This window comes from Dermochelys coriacea, chromosome 16, assembly GCF_009764565.3.
Source record: "Dermochelys coriacea isolate rDerCor1 chromosome 16, rDerCor1.pri.v4, whole genome shotgun sequence".
Classification (NCBI taxonomy): Eukaryota; Metazoa; Chordata; order Testudines; family Dermochelyidae; genus Dermochelys; species Dermochelys coriacea.
In genome coordinates this window covers 24,557,990-24,575,441 of record NC_050083.1, presented here as the reverse complement: position 1 = coordinate 24,575,441, position 17,452 = coordinate 24,557,990, and the positions used below count along the sequence as shown (strand labels likewise).

The 17,452-nt window shown below is 42.8% G+C and overlaps 1 protein-coding gene across 1 annotated transcript in view; it reads right to left on the bottom strand.

Moving 5' to 3' along the window:
* The window catches only part of PBX3 (PBX homeobox 3), a 94,192-nt gene that overhangs the window by 30,078 nt on the left and 46,662 nt on the right, over positions 1-17,452 (bottom strand). The gene's annotated exons all lie outside the window — the stretch shown is intronic.

The following is a 17,452-nucleotide window of genomic DNA, read 5'->3' as shown; positions in this document are numbered from 1 at the left end:
TGCAGATTTAAACACTAAATATAAACAAGAAAGAATTATGCCTTCCCTTACCACCCAGGCATTTAACTGCAGTCAGGGAGCTGGGATGCTAAATATATGTTTGAAAGTGTTGGCACTATTACAGTATGTTGGTGGAAACAACACTTTAAACCTAATTTCTGTTTTAAAATGAGACCGTCCAAAGTGATGCTCAGTCAGCAATCTCATCTGAGCACTACAGATCAAGGCTGACAATTTGTAGGTTTAATCAGGGCATGCAGGCACTCTGCCAAGATGTTATCAACAATACTGAAAACAAAGTTTAAAAATAATTACACTAGTATAAAAATCACTAGAGCCATTGCTTCTCAAATCAGCACTTCCATTAAAGATGTAACACAACCAGTGATCTCCCAGCCCAATTAACCTCTTTAAATCTGTTTAAAACCAGGTATTCACACACTAGTTAGACAGGATCCCAGTGGGTAGGAAGTTGGCACCTCGCATGTTTGCATTCTGATTCTCCCGTCTGTGTCTGCGCCTGTTCTTAGTTACATACAGTGGTGCACACTCTGTGTAGAGTGCAGCGTACATGACAGTAACAGCCAGAAACTGCCAAGTGTTCCCTGAGTACCAGCAATGCTATTTTCTATTCTAGCCTCAATGCAGCCCACCCTCTTTTAGAAACAGATTTGATTCCTTGATGTCCTGAACTCCACACATTGCATGACATGACCCCTCATTGGCCAACCTTCCAGGCACAAGAAGACACAGCTTTAATTTCACTCTAAGACACACATTTTAAACCTGTCACCTTCATTTAAAAATATAATTCCATATAATTTAATTGGGATAATAAAAATGTCTCGTTGTCATTTTAAATTATTTCTGTTGCCTGTTCGGAGGTTGAACAAGGTTTGAAAATATAATGTATTATCATCATCCGCTCATTGACTGAGCCCAAAAGTTAGCACCAAGAACCGTGTGGGTCAAAGAATACTGAAACAGCAGTCCAGACAACTTTGCCTCTTTATTTTGGAGTTCACGGACATCAAAGTTACCAGTTCAGCCTCGCTCAAGCCAATACACCTGCTTAGCTCATGAAAGTTTCTTAGAATTAAGATTTGGCAGGCGCTCTGTGTGTGTGTGTGTGTGTGTGTGTGTGTGCAAAAGAAAGTGCAACCAGTCAAAGAGACTAGAGGAAAGAAGAATAGAGAGAAACCAATTTTCCTTGGCTATTTTCTTTCTGATGCGTACAAAGAATTTTTTCCCTACTGAGGTGACTGTCCTTTTTGTTGTCTTTTTCCCCTTCCAGCCTGGCTTTTAATGTTTTTGAACAGCATTCTGGTTTTCTAACCCTCTCCCATTTACATTTTCAATTGTTTCCTTCTAACTATCCATTTCTATTGTTATTTCTTTCTTCTTTGTCTCCTGTCAGTTTCTTTTCCTGTACTTTCCCCCAGCGGCTGTTGAGTCTTATGGCCTACCATGGTCTTTATTCACTGTCAGAGATTTCAATAGTGGTTTCACTCATCTCCCCTGACAGTCACACACACAGGACCAAATTCTCCACTCAGGTAAATGGGCCCCACTCCTCTGGCTTTCTGGTCCTTATACTTTGGAGTATGGGCCAAAGAGTAAAAATTACTGCACAAAATGACTGTGTGTTTCTAGACAGAGACTAACACAATTACTGAGCTTCCTGGTACCAACATGTCTAAGAGGAGACAATGCTCCCTGGTTTTAAATAAATACAAAAGGAGACCAGCTGGAAGGAGGGTTAAAGGAGTCAATGGAAGAAAGAGAGGACCCCCAGCACAAGAGGAAGGAATACAGCAGCAGACACTGAAAATGACCACCAGAGTCTGCAGCTCACAGTCCTAATATACTGTTATAACCCAGGTAACACTGGGAGTGGCAAATTGTTTTCCTCCTAGTGGGAAGTAATATGACTAATTCCAAAGCAGAGATACATCCAGCCCAGAGAGTGGATGTCTTACAACGCACAAAGAAATGGGAGAGAAAGGGAAATAACATACCACGATCTAGCATTTATTTTGCTACTGAGTGAGTTCCATCGTTCATGTGAATGGCAAAGCCATGAGTTAATTAACTAACTCCTACAAGAGTTAACCTTGTGTGTGGGGATAAATGTGTTAATCCTCCCTAGTTACTTTATGAATTATATGCCTCAGATCAGCACATAATAAATAGGAGATTGTTTTCCTTTTAGGGGAAAAAGTAGGGAAATCTTTGTATTCTGGGTAACCACACTGTTTAGGAACACTGGAGTTACAAACCATCCAGTCGGTCCCCTGTCACATATGTAAGTGAATCTGATAAGAAAGATCCAGAACACTTCCTGGATTCTTTAGTGGGGAGAAATCACTTCTCTTTATCCACAGGGCATACCTTTGTTCCCACCTAGCATCTGCCTTTATAAATTACTCTCCATTTGCATCCAGTGATAATATATGTATTTTCTGACATATAAGCTCAGACTCTGGGGCTATTGTTTCCCTTTTTTATTCCTCAGTATATCAAACTATGAGTTTATTACTGTTTAGCTCACTGACCTTTCAATGCATGGTGGAATTAAGGTACAGAGCAGACTAGAAAGAACACAATAATACATCACTTCCCGAACAACTATAGATACAGTAATGGCACAGGAAGTGTGAAGTCTCAGTCAGACAGAAATAACCTGGCTGTGCACTGACCAAAAGGCGAATACTTTCACCTTAATATGGGATCTAGAATGGTGCATTTTTAAAGCACTCTGCAGGTCCCCTTTATATAAAACCACAGAACTGTCGAGCTGGAAGGGAACTCAAGTCCCCAAGTAAACCTAGACCATCCCCAACAGGTGTTTGTCCAGCCTGGTCTTAAAAACCTCCAATGACAGGGATTTCACAACCTCCTTTGGAAGCCGGTTCCAGAGCTGAACTCCCCCTAGAGTTAGAGAGTTTTTCCTAATAGCGAACCTCTCTCTCCCTTGCTCCTTGTCCTACCCTCAGTGGAGATGAAGAGCATCAAACACATTAAGAGCTGTTTGAGAGAGGATGAAGACTTATCAGCCCCACTCCAGCAGAGGCCTCACCAGGTCCAAGTAGAGTGGGACAATTACCTCCCGTGTCTAACACTCCTGTTATGTAATGTGCTCAGTAATATCTTCTTATGCACACATAGGTCCATATAAAGTTTAAAAATCTAGTATCCTTGGTGACATTAGAGCATTATAAGGTTAACAAAAGCATGTTTGATACTGATTTTAATCTGTTTATAACCACAACATTCATTTCTGTATCTCCACCATTTTAGACAAATCACATAAACAGACACTAAAACGTTGTTTAACAATGAACTTGGCTTTGTTATAAGACCACACTTTTAGCATATCTTTCAGGAAATCCTAATTAGCTGTCTTTCTACATGCTGTGCACCTGCCCCCACAGATAATAGAGGAGAGCATCTGCATAGACTGCTGCATTCAGAGGCCAATAAATAAATTGCAGGTCAAAATTATTACAAAGCTTTCTTCAAATAAACCCATCTTCTTCACAATAGAAAGCTGCAGATATGAAAAGTACCTAAAGCCCACTCAAATGGTATGATTACAGGGGCCGTTTGAGTTTAATAATCTGACTCTAATTCAGGCATTTTCAACAGCTTATTAAGGGTTCATTAATATATGGGCAAGCTTTTGAATTATAAATAAGCAGATTAGAAACCTGCAGTGTCTGAATTGTACAGTACTACCCTGACTAACTGAATAATATTGCCAACACAATGAAGGCTTGACCCTTGGGACTGGCCTTTGCCTCATGATTCCTCCATCTTCTTTATTTATTCATTCCCTCGTTACGTGCAGGAAGAAGGGTCTCTCCTGAAGTTCTAGGTGCTTTGATGGATATTTCCCAATACACAATCTGAATGCAACAACCAGTTGCTCTGGATTGACCCCAACCCATATTCTGCCACTCAACTCTCCTTCTGTCCTACTCCACTCTCAGACAGCCTGAGCCAACGCACAGTGAAGTTAATGGAAAGATTCCCACTGACTTCCATAGGCCCATATAGTGCTTTTCATCCTGATCTCCAGTGCTTTACACAGGGAAGTTGTGGTTACCCTCATTTTACACACAGAAAGGGGAGATGATAACCATCCAGCAGAGCCCGACATAGAACACAGGTCTCCTATGCCTAGCTCCTGTATCTAACACCTATGCATCTCAGGTTCAATGCTGGGAACTCCATAATCACATGCTTCATTCTAAGCATGTGCTGAAGTCCCATTGAGCCAGGACAGAAAAAGAGGCTGTATGTAACTAGCATCACTATGGAGCTAACATCTGTTTCTGTCTTGCACTGATATGCCAGGATCTGTGTTTAGATCAGTATTAAACTTCCCCTTTTCCTTAATATTAGAGCTAGTTGAAAATTAATATCAAAGATTTTTTTTCATGAAAAAAATTGTTTAGTTGAAACCCCAGTTTTCCAGCAAAAGTGTCTGGTTTCCACCAAAAAATTTAATTTTTCATCAAAAAAACTGAACAACCAAAAAAGAAAATGTTCGGTTTGGTTATGCTGCTGCAGTGCGTCACGGGAGATGGAGTCTGACTAGAGAGTCCAGCCTACAGAAGGGGGGCATGAGGCACTGAACTACAACTCCCAAGAAGCACCACAGCAGAATTTCTGCCATGGTCAGCTGGTGGCCTGGCATGGAAAAGATGTGATTTAAACTTTAAAGGGACTTGAGATTCTTAATCCTACTCACTACTCCAAACATGTCCCCTCAACAAAGGAGAAACAGCATCCAAAGCAAGCACCAACACTTCAGTTTCCTTGGGGCAGAGCATGAAATTGCTCCAAAGCATCCAGCTGATAATGCCATCCAGGGCCCAGAATAAATGTGCAGCATCCATGGAGCAAAACAGAGCTCTGTGCCACCAGCATGTGAACACCATTCTACCTGTGCTTGGAACCGAGTTCACAGACCTCTCCTCTCTGACATAATACAAATGAGAGATGATTGATTTTTGGAGGATGCCATATTTATAGCCACTATCACCAACTGATTCTTAACTTATCGACACACAAGGTGGGAGTGAGGTAATATCTTTTTTTGGACCAACGTCTGTTGGTGAGAGAGGCAAACTTTCAAGCCACACAGAGCTCTTCTTCAGGTCTGGGAAAGACCTGTTCCATTTTGCATTTAGCTTTGATGCTCGGAGTACCTTTTCCAGACCTAAAGAAGAGCTCTGTGTAAGCGCCAAAGCTTGTCTCTCTCACGAAGAGAAGTTGGTCCAGTAAAAGACATTGTCTCTCTTATAGCCTGGGACTGACATGGCTACAACTGCACTGCATACATCCTAATTTATAGCGCATTTGTAGCAACACCTCTCAATCTCCAAAGAAACAGCCCGCCATTACCCCTATGAAAAGCTCAGCTATGCAGTCAACTGACCCTTGTATTATAACCTGCGAGAGACCCTTCCTGACCATGGCTCTCTCAGCCTGAACCCCAAAGCAAGGTTCACACAGACTGGAACTTACCCACAATGGCACTGTGCTGTCACTTTTGTATTGCGGTAGCGATCAGTCACCCAATGTGCAGGGCACTGCAGAGACAGGCAAGGCCCCTGCTCTAAGGAATTTACAAGCTGACGAGACAAAACCATCCGAAAGGAGAAGGCAAAGCAATCCAAGTAGTGATGGGCACCTGGGCCATCAATTCACAGCTTCTTGGCAAGGGACAGGCCCAGGCTCGGTCCCTCTGTCTCGTCTTGTCCTTCTTTGGCACAGAAGAAGGGCTGCCAACCCTCCAGACTTGTCCTGGAGTCTCCAGGAATTAAAGATGAATGTTTACTTCAAGATTGTGTCATGTGATGAAACCTCCAGGAATATGTTCAATCAAATTGGCAACACTAGTCTAGGCTCACCATAGGATATTACATATTCTGTGTCCTGCACCACCCCAGCCCCAACGCTGATGGGGGTTATTCCAAAAATGTCCGTTATGGGGTCTCCTGAGCCTTTCTCAAAAGCAGCTGGCCACAGTCAGACCCAGGCTAAAGCCCTAGATGAACCCCGCGTTGTAACAAAACACACTCGGGACAGGGTGTCTGCCCTCACTCTCCTTCCTTGATTTTGTTGGACCCATGGCACTTTGTGTGGTAGCTAAGAGATGTGTGTTGGATCGTAGAGAGCTCCACCCGACACCTCCCATCACTGATATATCCTCTAGTGCATTTCTGCAATGAGTTTCTCACCATGAGATGATACTAAGGAGATCTGATGGGAGGGGCAGGAGAGATTAAAACGAGGTTTATTATGAACTGGAGATAAAATTCCTAAAGTGGGGAGCTGCATCCTGACTGGACAGCCGGTCAGGGTGGGCCGTCATGTAGGCTACTCTGAATCCTGGAGCTGTGGCAGTACCCATCTCAGCCAGCTGCAGGGTCCCTTTTATTAACAAAAAGCAGAAGGCAAAGGCCTTATGACTGACACAGCAGCAGCACCACCGGCTCAGGAGCCGTTTGCACTCCTTTGCTGAAACCCTGCCGCAGGGCACGGCATGGGGGTGACAACCACTTTGTCTGGTGGGTGCAGATCAAGGGGAAATCAAAAACACCAAGGGGTTTAGAAATTTAATTATGCCCAAATGACAGATGATTTGGCCTCTCTCTTTGTTTCACAACACTGACAAAAAAGTCCCTTTTTAAGGAAGCGATGGAGGTCTAACACACTGAATACGGCAGTCGTATTACAAGCTAATGTCACTTTCACTCCTACTTAAGGTGACTGTGTGGTGTGTGCACGTTTTTCATGTCAGGTATATTAAATATAACACGACGATGCACTGCACATTTCCACGCCAACCTAGTTGTCACTTTCGCTTGACTCATTCTCTATTGAGGAAAAATGCAGCACTGGGAATTTACAAGGCTTTTCAGTTAAATGGACATAAATCACAGGTTTCATTCAAACCGAATAATCACTGGCCATAAAGAGCTACTTGTCTCTTACCATATATTACAGTGAAGTTCCTGTGAGCAATAATGCAGCCATTCATGGCAAAGAAAAACAGAGCGAGACATTAAGAGCTGACATGTAATCCTGTTAGGAGCCTGACATGGAGAGCGCGCCTGACATTTTTATCATATATGTCCATTTCTATTTGGAAAATCAGAAGAATAAAAATGATTACTCCACAGCCCAAATCCACCTTCCTAAAACAGCCCAGCGAGATTTGTTTACATGCCAGGAAGCTACTTACTACGAATTCATAAATCTCAGGGTCTGTAGCATTTCCCCTGATGTTTGAATTGAAGATATGACTAGAAAGATTCCCCGTAATACTTTTCCACACCTCCATTTCCTTCACTATCAACACACAAACTGTCAATCCCCGGCTTTATTACATTCCCCTTCATTAGAAGGTTCCTGGCAGGAAGCCTGTTTCTCACATAACTTTTTACCTCACTCAAGAAGAAGATCAGCTGATGGTCTTTGTTAAAGATTCAATAAAAAGCAGGGTGGATGCTAATAAAAAATCATTAGTCTCTGTGCAGGACTTCAGCACATGGAAGCTGCACACTGCTTTTGCAGAGAGTTTGTAGAGGCTCTGGGAAAAGTTAAAAGGAAATTCAAATATTGTGATCAAAACAAAGTCAGGGTTATTTTTAAAGCTCATTAAATACAGAAACACTTTATCTGCAAGGACCATGTCAACACTGTTAAAGGGGAAAAACTAAAAGGAAAAGGGGAAAAACTAAGAGGAAATGACTCTTTGTTTTAACTAAGTAGCAGCTAAATGGTGAGGTTAGGGCAAAGAGTATCCATTCTAGGAACATGTTCTAACTGCACCTCCCATTGCTGGATTTCTTCAGTGTCCACAGAACAGTATCTGAATGATCCAGATTAATTATTATTTCAGTCTTCAGATATTTAAAGGAAATTCCTGTCTGGGCTGAGGATTTTGCCAGGAACCTTGGTAAGGATAAATACATGATGTTACTCCTTCTGGACGGAGTTTTGTCAATAGTGACAGAGCTACTAGCCATGTGCTGTTCACCACTCCAGCAGACAGGCTGGCTGAGGACATAACCTCCTTCCATGGGACGTGTTGCTCCCTTTGCAGAGAGAGATCCTTTCTCCTAGTGCACCCCATCTCCAGCAGCTGCTGTGGATTCTGCAGTCGCCATCCAATACTGCTTTGCAGACTCTCCACTTGCCAATTAGCTTTTGCCTCGAGAGACAGAGAGTGAGTGAGTCTCTCTGCTGTGGCAGCAAAGAGCAGTCGCGATGCATGAACAGATGGGATGGTGCGTAAAAATGCAGAGGAGAGTTACACTCATAGAGACTTTTTTTGGTTAAATGGAGCCGTGTCTAGTTGGAGCACTTGATATATAAGCACTGTCAGCTACTGAGGGAGGGAACAGGGCCGGGACGAGCTAGGAAATCTGGCATGCAGCGCGCTTTGTGGTGCAGAATCAGCGACAGAGGGGAAGATAAAGGCCCTGATACATCTCCGACAAAGGGAAAGCTCTGGCATGGACTTAACGCAAAAATTAAACTCCTACGGAGGGGAAGGGAGACGAGGAATGTGCTTTCAGCAGCTAGTGGGGCTATTCAAGACACTGCCTAGCAAATTGTTACCTTCCACCCCATCCGCTAACACTAAGGTTTAACCTGTTTGCCGGGGGCCACCTTATGTTCTTTGAGCCAACAGCTGGGCCTGCTGTACACACAGCACAGAGCAGCCAAGTTCTCTGCCTGTAGACGCACCAAACACCGTGGGAGCTGTGTCTATGGACCGCCAATTTCAGTGCACATCGGTAGCCTCAGAGGAACCTTGTCCTGTACATGCTCCCTCAGTGCACAAATACCCCCTTAGCTTTGAGAAACCACAGCCAGTTGTTTCAAACCAAGGAAAGGGGCTGGTTGGCCCTCAGCCCTCCAGTCAGGCTGTTACAAGTTTCAAATGTCAGGGGCCATTGTTGTAGTTTTCTTTTAAAAGTTTGTTTTACCTTTCTTTCCTTCCCGGCTCTAGAAAAGGTGCATTTCATCATCCTCCCCCCACAGGGATCTGCTTCAGGATCCCGCCTCTCTCCCCTGCAGGAGCACAGCAGTCCCTGCCAGAGACCAAGCATGGGAAATTCTAGCCCAAACCTTCTGCACAGTTCTGAGCTCATGTAAAGAGGGTTCGACTAGAAACGGTTTTGCTGCTGGTGCTACTGCCAGCTTCCTTTGCAGCTTTTCAGGTGACATTGTCCAGGCTGGACTGGCGTGGACCCTGGGTGCAGATATGGGAATTCAGGGTTTCTTTGCTTTTCATTAATGCACCCGCACCCCAGTGATATTTTCTAACATCTCTCCTCACTCTGTGCTAGGGAAAGCCCTTTGGATTTCTGCACTGCCAATTAACCCTTTCCTGGTCTCCATCTCCCAGGTCTTCTCCTGACAGGGTTCTCTTCTCCCACAGTTATTCCTGCAATATTTCTTCTCCTCCTCCTCAGTTCCCCTTTCCCTTGAACCATGAAGAGATTTTTTTAATTCTGCCCTCCTACCCCTCCCATTTTATTTCATTTCTATTTTATACCCTCATCCCCCTCCCAGCTGCCTGTGCTCACAGGATAGGTTCATTCCCTCTCTTGTCAGGGAAGGACACAACTCTCCTGCAAATGGGCTAATGCTGCACAGTGGCTGCTACCCTCCTGCCCTCACCAAGAACCTGTAACCTGCTCAGCTGCCTTCCCTGCTGGTTATTTTCTGGCAGGCTGACTGCAGTCTGGCCTGCAGTGAGCAGTCCTCTCACAGTCCTGCACCATGCGATATGCTCCAGCGCAGTGGGCCATGATCAAACATCTTGTATTCACCTTTCCTTCCTGATATCTTTCAAGAGCAGTTTCATTTCACGTTTTTTGGTGGGGCAACTTCATCACCCATCCACAACAATGCACTGCTTTAAGGAAAGCGTCAGAAACAGCAAATCCTTCTTTTTAGCTCAGGGGAGCTGAAATATTTTCATAGGGTGGCCCACATTTTAACAGAGAGATTGTCTCATGGACACCTGCTCTCTCACTGCATAAAGCACCTGCTCTCCCATTGGCCACAGCGTAAAGCACACCGCCCATTCCTGATCGCACACCATAACCATGTGGGGAATGCTTTCCCTACTCACGGGGAAAGGCAACTTCAAGAAAGTATTTTGTGCATTTTTAGATTCTTTTAATAAAACTTAGCAGCTGAAATAAGGTGAAGAAGCGATCACCATGTGAGCAGCCAGCTCTCTCCAGAGCACAGTTTGAGAACTGTTGTACTAATGACGGGTTTTCTTAGTGCAACATCTGATCTTTTCCAGTGCTCCCACAAGGCCTGATCCAAAGCCCATGGAAGTCAATAGGAGTCTGTCCACTAACTCCTGTGGGCTTGGATCAGACCCGTCAGCCACAATTCAACCCTGATTTCAATGGGACCACTCGTGCTCCAAGTTACACATGTGTTTACTCATCTAGCTGAATCAAGGCTCTAATGGGCAACTCCAATATACAGAGCAAGTTCTGTGTACAAGGGCCTTGTGTTCAGATAGTCTCCGGTTATAATCTTAAACTAGATAGATAGACCTGGATCGCTATAGGTATGCATTGCCAGCAGCAAAAAGTGAGCTCCAGAATTCCTCAGAATCAGGTCCATGAAAAGGTAGTGATATACATTCCTTCCAGCTACTAGATGTCCAAGCTAAATATTATCAGTACAAAAGTTTACAACCTTGAAATAAAAACAAAAAACGTTCACAACAGAAACAAATCTTTCCTGTGATTACAACTTTTATCAGATTTATAGCACAGCACTGTATTTTTATAGAAAATATGAAATAACTGGTATTTTTATAAATTGAGTTTTTTGCTATAGATTTTATGTTGGTTACATTTATTTCTCACTATAAATTAGGTCTACGTTTATGTCATTTTATTGCATTGTCTCTTCTCCCTTTTTACTGATTTCTGTGTTTCTGATTCCATTTTCTTCTGTTGGATCGTTCCATTTTTCTTGCTTAGTTTTGACTTGCACTTAGTGCTAAAATGTCGGTCCTATTTGTGCTGATCTTGAGGAACGAAAGCACTCACTAGTTCCTACTCATTGCTCCTCCAGTGCTCCAGACATGGGCTTTGAAAGGAAGGGTCTATGGAGGAGATCATTTTGGTGAATGTAATTACAGAGTAGTGACCCAGCGTTGTTTGCAATCCTAAAGCAAAGATTGCTTTTCCTCTCTTGCAAATGTATGAATAAAGATTTCCCTGTACATGTCTCTCAAACTCTACATTTAACATAGTAATCTGAAGAAGCTTTCCTTTAAACCATGTTTGTAATTGTACCATGGTGCATAGTTTCCAAAATGCACTGTTATTGTAACAATTCTCTTTCTACAATGCACACTTATCTTGATGCTATTTCTGTGTCAAAGACTTTTTACCTACATAATTCTTAGAATATAGTTACATATGCATGAAAAATTAGTTGAATTTAAAGGGAGAAATCTGATTTGACACCATTAACAGGAGAACTCTCATCATAACAACTGCCCAGTCACCAAAGAGAGACCATGAGCATTGATCTTCCCCAAGAGGAAAGGAAATATTTCACCCTACAGCAAGTAAAAAACCACCACATTTGCTTAGCTATGGACTTTATATATCTCAGTAAACTTTGTTCGTAAATCCCTCATGGCAGTAAGCATCCTTCACAGACCAGATAAATTATTTCAGACTTATCTTTGCACTCATTTCCTCTTCCATGACTGCAGCCATCTTATTTCCCTTCTCCTATAAAATGTTCAAAACATAATACAGAAATTGTCATCGCTTATTTTCAAATGGCTCAGCAGAGCTCCTTGGAATGACACTCTCTCTGGCAAGCGTGGAATGCCCACGCCTTGAGCATTTCTGAAATAGCTCATGGCATTCCGGGCACCGCTGTACAGCGCTGAGACATCAAGAGGGTCATTGGCATGCTCAATACGTGCATGCGTAACAGCAAGACATAAAATTTTATTTGCACTATTATAAGAGACATCGCCTCACTTTTTATTGAAAAGGTTTTGTGAGGCATGGTACATTATGGGAGCATGAAATTTACTAGATAGTCCACATGAGTTTATTTTGGAGTTTGTTGGGTGCATCTCAGTATAAATACCCAGTTAACAATTAAGGCTTCACAACTCCATGAAACAGCGTTATCTTCCTGATGCTTTGTGCAGCCTACGGTGCATAAAAATTTACTCGAGGGTTCCAGAAAGAGGCAGAGACTCTGTCACTGATTTCCATTACAAAATGCAAATGCCTGAGAAATCACAATCACATGGTCTTAAGCATGTGGAGGGTGTGGCAGGATGGTTTTAATGGCATGTTTTTCAAGTGGTAAATCAAACAAATGAGGCCTCCGATTTAACACTGCCAAAACACACACTTATTTAAAAATATGATCGAAGTTTTATACATTCAGAGTTTCCTAGCAATAAATCACATAAATGGATATCTAGACAAAGTAATAAAAATGAACAGATTCTAAATTGATCAGTAAAGTTGCTCATAAATTGCCATTTCTAGTGAGCTGTAAACAAAAGCTGTATAATACCATATGAGCCTTATAGCTTGAGCATAACTAGACATGCAGCAAAGAGTTCCAGATGATAGTTTTTCAGAGAAGACTTTGTTTTGGATTGTGTTTGCAATTATTTTGTGATCCTCCAGTGTAATCCTGGACAGAAACCAATAACCACTACATCAGCTACATGGCATACATGGCACGAGAGAGAGACAGGAGTGGAAACCAATGCTACTGATACAGCTTCCGCTTTCTCTCCCTCTGCCCTCTTTCTGGCAGAGTTGATCAGCTATTGTTGTGTACCTCCCTCTGGTTTGCCAGGGCCGTGCCAGGTGCCCAGGTTTTCTATACTGTCTCCTTTGTTTTTAATTGAGGCCACTCATAACAAAGAAAGCCCCCCCCCCACACACACACTCTAAATGAACTCCCCACCAACACACACTAAATGTAAGTTACCTGATAGGAGCAGAAAATGACCCAAAGTTTCCAGTCTGAAAATCATTGAATTCACATGTTTCTCAAATGTCCACTGGGGTGGGGTAGTGGGGGAGGAACAGAACTGAGCTTTTTAGCCACTTGTCTGGTGGTGAAATATGCTGCATGTGAAAACCCAGTCATGACTGTAAAGGTAAGCTACCAATATACGGGAAGGAAGGAAGAAACCCCTACCCCACCCCCAAAGCAGGTCCTTTGGGTGGCAGGGCATGGGGATGTCAGCTTTGATTTGAGCTAACAGAACCGAATCTTGGGGCTGGATACACGTCGGAACGAGTGAAAGAGCAGTACACTCTACAGAATGTCTGCAATAACAGTCTCTACAGAAAATTATGAGGAACTACATAAATCCACCCTCTTCCTCTTCACACAGGCTCATTAAAGCTGTACTGACTCTCTGGGCAGCTATAATTCTGCTGACTGATACCCTGGAATCACCCTGTCAATACCCAGTGGTGTGCTGCCTCTCCAACTATCTGTGCCCCTAATATTCCTCTCTTTGATGGGATTTTCTGACCTTTAATCTGATGCTAGTTTACTCTCATCACTGAAGTGTAAGTCAGAGAGCAATAAAACAGCAACCTCACTCATTCAAAAGGGAGAGCTAAAGCGCCACTAACGGTGAATCTAACCTTTCGTAATGGCTCTCCCTTTAAAAGGGGAAACATGAAGTGCAAGGCAGCTAAAACAAACAATATTTAATGCTGACTACAAGATTTATTGCAGACCTCTTTGCATGAGTATTAAATTAAAAATTCAGGGCTCTACGCTGAGGAAAGAGGCGGGGATGTTCCGTGTAGAGGGAGCAGGACCTTGTCCAGGATTGTCACCATTCCAGTAACAAAGACAGAATTGGACCCAAGCACAGAGCCTGCTACATAAATAACTGCAATACCCCAATCTACACTGGGCGAAAGCCAAAGGGGTGATCAGCCAGCTTGAGCTGACTTGGCAATCCAGGGTGTGAACAGACCGAACACCACCAACAGCATGACAAATCACAGCCCCTTTTCTGACCAGATCATGACATTAGAAAGCACTCACACTGGCATCCATGCTCATGCCAGGCAGCTCTGCCATGGGCATCACCTCCCAGAGCACCCAGGAACTGCAATTCCAGCGGCTGCAAATGACCGTGGAACGCTCCCGAAGTTGTTCAGAAAGGTGTGTGCATTGTGCAGGCAGTGCAAGCACAAAAAACACCCCCCACCTTTTAGATCTCAGCCTGCATGTTTGTCCTTAATGCACAAAACAACCTTGAAACCACAGCCATTAACAACTGACATGGTACAACTAGAAAATGAAATAAGTCTGAGCAAAGTGATGTTGGCCAAGGCCTATTACATCAAAGAGTGAGGGTGATAAGTTTTATTCTGGCGTAGTACCCCATGTAATGGGAGCTACAGTAGTTCAGCTGGAGAAGGAAGAGGCATAGGCAGTGGCCTCTCATCCAGCAAGGTGACTTGTAGAATAAGTCTCAATGTTTAGTAAATCCACTGTCACACTGAAATGAGGTGGAAATAAAAGTTATTCTAAAAATATTCAAAAAGAAAAGGAGGACTTGTGGCACCTTAGAGACTAACACATTTATTTGAGCATCAGATGCATCCAATGAAGTGAGCTGTAGCTCACAAAAACTTATGCTCAAATAAATGTGTTAGTCTCTAAGGTGTCACAAGTCCTCCTTTTCTTTTTGTGAATACAGACTAACACGGCTGCTACTCTGAAACCTATCATTATCTAAAAATATTGGTGCTTTTCCCCAAAGGAACCGCTGGGGGGTGCTCAGTTGATTTCCTCCAGCTGGCCTGCTTTCTCGGGCCTGGCCCAAAGCTCCTGCACTCACACCTGAGTTGAGTTATCACACAGAATTGGTTTGACTCCTTCCAAAATTACACTTCATCCCTGATAGTTTAAATACCAATTGTTTGCTACCCAGCTGATCTTAAGAGACTGTTCCAAAGCAGACATGCACTTTGCCAGGTTGAGACATGTAAACATCCTGATGCCCAAGCCAGGGTTTGTGTGCAAAACTAGAGAACTTTACATGCATGCATTTGAAATTATAGCCCTAATTTTTAAATGATTTTAAAGTAACTTACTGCTTTGATAACTTGCACCTACAGAAATTCAGCTACATTCAGCACAAATGCTTTAAGATCCCAAGAAAACTCAGCATGTTTATGGTGAAAATATCAGTCCAACAAATAAAAAAAAATTAAAAAAAGACAAATCTCTCATATTACATGCCACACAGATCAATAGAAAACATACATTAATGTCATAGTGCAAACTAAAAGAGAAATTATTGCATAACAGATTTCTCCCAGACCCTCTGGGGAAAACAGAGACTGACAGATTTGGGATTTAACAGGTGCTGATAGAAGACAAACTACTTATTAACACTGCTAGAAAGGAAAAGGGTAATAAAAATCACACCTGTAAACATAAATAATTAATGAAATTATAGTTTTTCAGAGTTACAATCTGTTGCGCAAATCACTTGGTCTGGATCAACTTGATGTGTTGCATCATAGAACATGCCTGAGGGAGTCTTCACAACATGTACAATAATTAACATGCCACTAACACATCAATGGAGTCACATACCACATGATAGCATATTGCAGAATTGTAAAGCACCCTCTTGGACTTGGTCAACAAAAGTTTAATTTTCATTCATAAACACAATGAGATGCTTTCAGAGGGGTTAGAAAGCTAAAGAGTAGATTCAATAAGAACAGAGACCAGCACTCTCTCCCATCACCTCCCTGCTCTGCATAGCTCTCTTTCCAGATTAATCAAATATACAGTTGCAGGACAGAACATTAGTTACAACAGTGTATTTCCTTTATCAACTCGCAGGCCCTTCTAGCCAATAGGAAGGGAACATAACAGCTCTACCAGGCTTCAGCACCAACCATGTACATGCAGCATGATATAATTAACACTTCAGTTACTGGATTACCCCACTGCTAAACCAGGACACTAACATCACCAAACCAACAGCATATTTGCATATAGCAATTACTGCCTAAAACCCCAGCAGTACTTTTGAAAAGAAAATTGGAAGTATGCATTCGTAGAAACTCACAAAGACAGACTTTGTCAAATCTAACAGCTGCTGATAAGGGGAAAGCTTTTATAAAGGATACTAAGATGTATCAGACAAGAGCAAGCCTGAATACAAACAGTGTAAGTATATAAAAGAACAAAGAAAAGCCCTGATCTGTGGAAGAACTGGTAATACATTAAAAATTTAAAACCTGGAACGACAAATCTGGATACAGAAGACAACCAATATTAATGAACAGGCCTATGCATTCATTGTCTGGGATCCCAGAGGAGAAAAATAATGCTGGTTACACTGAATTTTTTAAAGAGAAATTCCCCAACTCCCTGCGCCCAATCACCAGATAATTCCTGGGTGTTCAAGTACTAACCTTATAGAGCCGGTGAAAATGGCCACTACCCAAGTGCCGGATTCACCTGACTGTATCAGATTCCTCAGTGTAATTCTTCAAAGAAAGGCTTTGTCAAAGCCCCCTTTCCCCAGACTAAGTATTTATTTATTCAAGGAAAGGTACACGCTCAAGCTTGGCTCAACAATCTGTCTCCGAGTTACAAATAAAGCAGTTTCCTCAAGACAAAGAGGGTTTGGGTTTCTATAACATTTAACCTGACAGTGTTATAAGAAGGGCGAAGAAAAGACAACACAGGGCTTCATTGTTTAGACAAGGGCCCTGACAGATCAGGTAGCCTCTCTGCAGCGCTGGGGCACTAAGCGTGCCAAGCTGGAGAAGGCTGACAGCGGAGAAACACTGCAGAAGGAGAAGATAACTGAAACAAACATCTTGTAGACATTCCACCAGGTGCACCAGAATTAATCACTGCCCTGTAGAAATGCTGACATTCCCAGGGAGTGTCATTCCAAGTGACAGTCCTCAGCGAGATTTGATAACTGGCAAGCAAGGCTGATTTCTGCACTTTCCAGCTCAAGTGGGTGCGTGGCTTGCAACAGGAGGGCGCCTTACCAAGGCGACGTGATTTATTCTCAAAGGTCTCTCTCTCTCTCCCTCTCTTCTGTCAGTTGAGTGGCTCAGGGTTACAGGTGCCCAGGTGTGACCCTCCTGCCTTCTGGGAGCAATGGGCTAATGCGAGAAACGCTTGGTACTTTTAGGAAAGTTAATTTCACATGGTGGTTTTGTTGGTGGGCAGGAAGGATTAACTTTACAGCACGAAGTCTAATGTGACAAATTCCTCAGCAACCCTTCTCTTACATGCTGCATACTATGGGGCTGCTTTGGCCCTTTGTTAGCTTCCTGCAGACAAAGGGGTTTATTTATTTTATCAAAGTACGCATCCTTCC